Source organism: Silene latifolia, chromosome 7 (assembly GCF_048544455.1).
Source record: "Silene latifolia isolate original U9 population chromosome 7, ASM4854445v1, whole genome shotgun sequence".
Classification (NCBI taxonomy): domain Eukaryota; kingdom Viridiplantae; phylum Streptophyta; class Magnoliopsida; order Caryophyllales; family Caryophyllaceae; genus Silene; species Silene latifolia.
Genome location: NC_133532.1, coordinates 12,044,405 through 12,050,531, shown reverse-complemented (window position 1 = coordinate 12,050,531; position 6,127 = coordinate 12,044,405). Strand labels below are relative to the sequence as shown.

Genomic DNA, 6,127 nt, shown 5'->3' with positions numbered 1-6,127 from the left:
GGATCTCAGCAAAAAAACCACTTAATCAGGTTATCCAAATCTAAGCTATCAGGCTTTGAGCTGTGTATAAATAGTCCACCAACAGTAGAAGATAGACGGTAGAAAAGTTGCATAATTGGAATAGCACGAATACCAGAAGTTGTCTCCATCCAGCCGCGTAACTGTTTTACGAGTTCAGAGAGAAGCAAAGAATTTACTGATTAACCCGATCTTTGAAATAGAGACAGGATCAAGCACTGAAGTTGAAAAATCCTCCGGCTCATTAGGTTCTAGTACATGAATAGATGGAGTAGAACTTTGCAGATTGACGTGTGAAATAGAGTAAAAGATGTTTGACAGACAAACAGAGAGTTTAGCAATGCTATACCTTAACTTCTGTTCAGTAAGGACAAGCCCTAGAAGTCTCGGTATAATTGGTGTATAATACTCTCATGATTACTTGAGCGAAACAAATTCCAAGTTCCTTAATCCTATACACCCAGAGTACACATATTAGTAGACAGTCATTGACTCATTGCTAAGGCAGAAAGATCATACATCAACAATGCATGCGCTCCCAAATGGTAAATTAGCAATACCAACAATCACATCACGCATACTCGAGATACACATCCTACAAACTACCATATTCTACGCTAACGATCACAATTGTACCACATTGATTAAGACATTAGACTAAGAAATCGGAAACACAGTTGCAACAACAAATAATCATTAACAGAAGATATACCATCCAAGGAAACCAACACGTGACTGAGAGATACAAAACACGGATGTTCACTAATCTACACCATGCTTCAGAGTTCGGACTCACCTTCTTACACAACCATGCTAAGACCTTAGAATCATCCAGCCTAAAGAACTTTGTAGATCCAATTTCCGCGAACACAAGAAAAAGGATATCATGTATATAAAATCATTGTAATAATCTGGGTAGCTAAGCAAAAGGGTGTAATTGATACACATGGTGCATCATCTAATGCTATGCTCAGTCTGAATACTACATCAGGGGCTTCTACTGTCAAAATCACATCAGAATACTATAAGGAGAATGCTACTGTCTGCAGGAGAATGCCAAGGGAATGTCAGAAGGAATACCTGGACACCTCAACAAAATCGGTGCACATGGGATATGTGACCATATCACTGATAGTCATTGACAGCTCATGGGGAGTACAATAGCACCTGGATAACCATTGGAACAATTGAAGGCATCTTCCTAGTAGTTTCCTTATTTTTATTTACTTGTTCTTCAAGGCATATTAGTATAAATATGGCCACCCTTGTAAGAGGAAAAACTACGAATGAACTTATGAATGAAATCTCAGTGGAATCTTTCCCTTATCATTAACCCAGGTGTAATATTGCACCTCAGTTAATGAATTTTGAGCAGCCTATCAATTTTATTAATTGAACAGTTGCTTATTTATCCTTGTTTCAGCCTTAATTTTCATTTTTATTTGCTTTAGTCTTATCAGTAATACAGGGTAAAGTTACATAAATTTAGATCTTTGAATGTGACAAAAATTGAATACACTTCAACTTCACTTTAGCCTCTTATCGATTAGACACTCCTCTTAGTATGATTTGATGACCCTTGACACGATACAACAGTTCCAACATTTCATAGAGGCTGAAAACATGTTTATTTTGCTGTCACAAAATAGCCCCGTTCGACACAAGCCTAATGTGAAACTTACAGCCCAACTATGTAACATTGATTTACTGTTATTAAACCACTAAAGACATATTCTCCAAAAACTCCTCAACGACTACCCAACAAAGTTCAACAATTTGATGGCACAAAAGTCCACCATGAAATTTTAAGTTCAGTTTTTGGGAGAAACGAAAGTCATGTGGTATTTCAAATGCTAATGTTGGTATTAGTGAACCCAACCCATGACCCCATTTGTCAGTAACAATTCAGAATATAACTCAGATCATTTTTCTTAATTTACTAGACATTAAAAAAAGATTGAAATGCTAATGCAAAAATGAATGAAACAATTTGACCATATATAAAATGAAAATATACAACAGTACAGTCTAATGGCAGGTGAACAAGCAGTACGTGAAATAACAGGCTTGTTCAAGGAATGACCTTTAACTTCACAAAAATGCACATTGATTTCTCAGATATTCCCAACAAATGATGATACCCAGGATAACCATCAAGAAACATAATCACATCTAATTTTCTGAATTTCCCTGGATCTTCTCCCTTCTGCATCCACAACCAACGCAAATAAAAGTTAAATAAAGACGAGTAACAGATGAATATATAAATCAAGAAACGGAGAAAGGCAGTCAAACATCAATCACAAACATAATTTTATCCTAGGATCAAGTTCCTATTACAATGGCTAGTAATATGCACATTAAAATTCGAGAGGTCATTTAACAAAAGAATGAGGTACAAATCAATACGAAAAAAATGAATGGAAGGGCGTCATAATGGATAAAACTCAAAAGCTGTTATTATTTACATCTGAAACTAACATATACACTAGGCTAACAACAATACTACCATAGCCGAGCTTGAATTTTACGAATTAATTAGGTCGATTGAAAGTTAGTGTGAAAAATATGGAGTGAAAGGTCAGCGATATTTGGCGAATACGAGATTAATCGAAAAGATGGAATGAATGAAGACTTCCACTCAAATCGATCAAAACCTCCATAAACAAGAACGAAAATCAGTAATTAAACTACTTGATTGAGAATTTAACAAAGTAAATAAATTGATCGAAAATTATTGTGAAGAATGTAGAATAAAATCGGGTTGAATCGAATAAAAAATAGGTGATTGAAATTACCTAACTTCCGGACGTTAATGGAGGTCAAAAAGCATAGTGATAATGGCGGAGTGAAGCTCTGCGATAAAATGACGACGAAATCTGAGTGAATGGCGAAGACAGAGCTCCGAAGAATGGCGAAAACGGTGCTCAATGAAGACGAGATAGAGAGAGAGAGAGAGAGAGAGAGAGAGAGAGAGAGAGAGAGAGAGAGAGGGTGAGTAAATGATTTTGTTTGAGAGAAAAGGTGCAGTTAGTTAGGAATTATTAAGGGGACACGTGGCAGCATCTGGAGTATCTTTAGTTATTAGATCTGACGGTTTAGAAGGTGTCCAGCCGCCTCACCCTAAGAAGGGTGCCTCACATGATTCAATCTCTCTCTCTCTCTCTCTCTCTCTCTCTCTCTCTCTCTCTATATATATATATATATATATATATATATATATATATATATATATATATATATATATATATATATATATATATATATATATATATATAAATGGGATCAATATATAAATGGGATCAAGAGAGTCCACCTCTTTACATGAGTCCCATAAGTCCTAATCTCAACCCTTTGATTGTAACAAAATGAAGGGCTAAGATTAAATCTAAAAATAAAGAGCCTATATAAAACACACCAAAACCTAATTTATATTCATTTTCACTGCCTCTCACTTCTCTCTCTTCCTCCCTTTTTTTCTCTCCGCCTCTCTCATCACTCACAAACCAACCGCCGCCCCTTCCCCTCCCTGAGCTACTGCCGCCGCCCCTTCCCCTCACCCCCAGATCTACCAAAGTCGTCACACACAACCATCACCATAACTATCCTGTCCTCTTTTTTTCTCAGATCTACCGCCACCCTGCTGCTGCCGCCCGCCACGCCCTCCACCACTGACGTTTTTTTTTATTGGTCTTGTCGCGGTTGTGGCTGCTACTTTTTTTTTTCTTTTCGTTTTCAGATGTAAAATGGTTATTGTATTTGGTGGTGGGTCTTTTGTGGGGATGAGGTGGTGATGATGTCGTGGCCGCCGCCTTTCTCTTTGTTTTTTTCATTTCGTTTTCAGATTTTTTTTTTTTTTTCGAATGGTGGTTCGTGGTGGCGGCAGTAGCAGGGTGACGTCTTTGTTTTTTTTCTTTTCGTTTTCTTGGGGGTGATTGTGACTCAGGTGAGGTGGGTCAGGTGGTGGTCGTTGGTGGTGGGTCAGGTGGTGGTCGTGTTGGATGTTGGTGGTGGGTTGTTTACCTATATAAAAAAGGACTTGCATTAAAGTTTTGACTTGTAAGCATTAAAGTTTCGACCCACAAGCATTAAAGTTACGCTTATATGGACTAAAGTTACGATAGACTAAAGTGGTGAGTTGATGGACTAATTACACTCAGTTACAAACCTAAAAAAAAATAAAGTTTCAAAATTATGACTAAAGTTTTTATTGCAAAACATTAAAGTTACATTCATAAAATTTCAATATTTACGTAAAATTTATAAATCAGCAAAATTAACTAAAACCAAATTTTTATATTAAAAATTATCTAAAAAAAGTTAAAGTTTCATATTTTACCATTAAAGTTTCACTCGTATAACATTAAAATTATATTTATAAATCAATAAAATTAAATAAATTGAAAAATTTATATTAAAATTTGGCTAAAAAAAATTAAAGTTTCAATTTTTAGCATTAAAGTTTCACTCGTAAAACATTAAAGTTATATTTATAAATAAGTAAATTAAATAAATTCAAATTTTTATATTAGAAATTATCGAAAAAAATTAAAGTTTCAATTTTTAGCATTAAAGTTTTACTCGTAAAAAATTAAAATTACATTCAAAAATCAATTTTATATATTTAAAATAAAATTTTATAACATAAATTTAAATTTTTACGTACAAAATGACTTTAAATATTAAAGTTACAATCATAAAGAATTAAAGTTACATTTATAAATTAAAGTTACGCTTGTACAACATTAAAGTTACAGTTTAAAAGTTTCAAATCTCAAATATCAATCTTAAAAGATCAATGGCCAAGATTAGAACTCATGGACTCACCATTTTAGGTGGACTCATTTGAACTCCTCTCTCTCTCTCTCTCTCTCTCTCTCTCTCTCTCTCTCTCTCTCTATATATATATATATATATATATATATATATATATATGTTTATGTTTTGATGATGTCAAGAGTGCTTTATATTCTATATACTCGTTGCGCGTAATTGTTTGTTTAGTCTTTTAGATTGGACTTACTAATCGCAAGCATTAAAGAATTGTGATGGAAGTATACAAGGACATATTGTGATCAAGCCCTCAATTATGGATCAAGATATTACAAGATAGTGAAAGAGTTATTCAAGCGTCATGAGAAGATAAAGCTCATCTAAAGATTGATCAAGCTTGAATAATGAAGTAGCCTACACTCGAGATCTCCTAACGAAGATTAGAATAGCGTAGGTGATTATCTCGTAATGGTAACGTAAGAATGGACTTCTTACATTGGTAAAGTTATGGCCTCACAGCTATAACATTACTTATATTAGAGCTCAATGTTATAGCTCTTCTACTATAACATTGAGATGTCAAGTTTATACAATACACGACTAAGATGTTTTCAAATTGTTTTTGAAAAATGTTTTTGTCTCTTTTAAATGTTTTAGCAAATAGTATTTATTTAATGAGGAAGCCCATATTCATATTGAGTGTGGATTTATTTTAATCTTATAATTATTAATTATGTTGGGTCAACTTATGAGTTGAGTCATATTACTAATTAGGGTTTCTAATAATATCCACTCTTAAACCCTAAATCTAACCTATTGCCATGCTAGGGTTTTCACGAAAAACAAGGTCTATGAGCCGTGTGGACTCTCGTGTAAACCTAGTAATATAAGTTGATTATTGTTAAGATTTTATTCTCTAGAGTTATCTTAACATATCTTTTATATTTTGCATGATATGGTTATATATGATAAGAATCTTTTTGTTATGGAAAATCTTATCATATCTTAAAATCTAAGGAAAAGATATTAAGAGAATAATTGATTAAAATATCTATTAGTTATTTTCTATCTTTTCTTAAGTTCTTAAGGATAGAAATAATATGATATGATTTCTTTACATATCATAGATTTCGGTCATCTAAGGTTTTAAGGAAAATATATTAAGTATATATTTGATTGGATTATCTTATAATTATCTTATATCTTTTCTAAGAGATTGCTTAAATAAAATAAGGAAGGTTGTTATGTTTTTTCCTTATTTTCATTCGGCATATCTAGCATTAAGGAAAGAATATTAGGTGAATATATGATAAGATAATTTATTAACAACTTATAT

At 33.1% G+C, this 6,127-nt stretch overlaps 1 long non-coding RNA gene across 2 annotated transcripts; it reads right to left on the bottom strand.

Annotated features, from left to right (window-relative positions):
- Window positions 1-213: 213 nt before the first annotated feature.
- Window positions 214-2,983, bottom strand: LOC141590894 (uncharacterized). Of its 2 annotated transcripts, none has more exons than XR_012520541.1 (3): window positions 2,817-2,983; window positions 368-2,224; window positions 214-236 (listed from the first exon to the last, which is right to left on the bottom strand). It is a non-coding gene; the product is annotated as an uncharacterized LOC141590894 (long non-coding RNA). The 2 variants fall into 2 exon arrangements; XR_012520540.1 differs by having other exon boundaries at window positions 220-470; window positions 2,102-2,224.
- Between the last annotated feature and the right edge of the window lie 3,144 nt (window positions 2,984-6,127).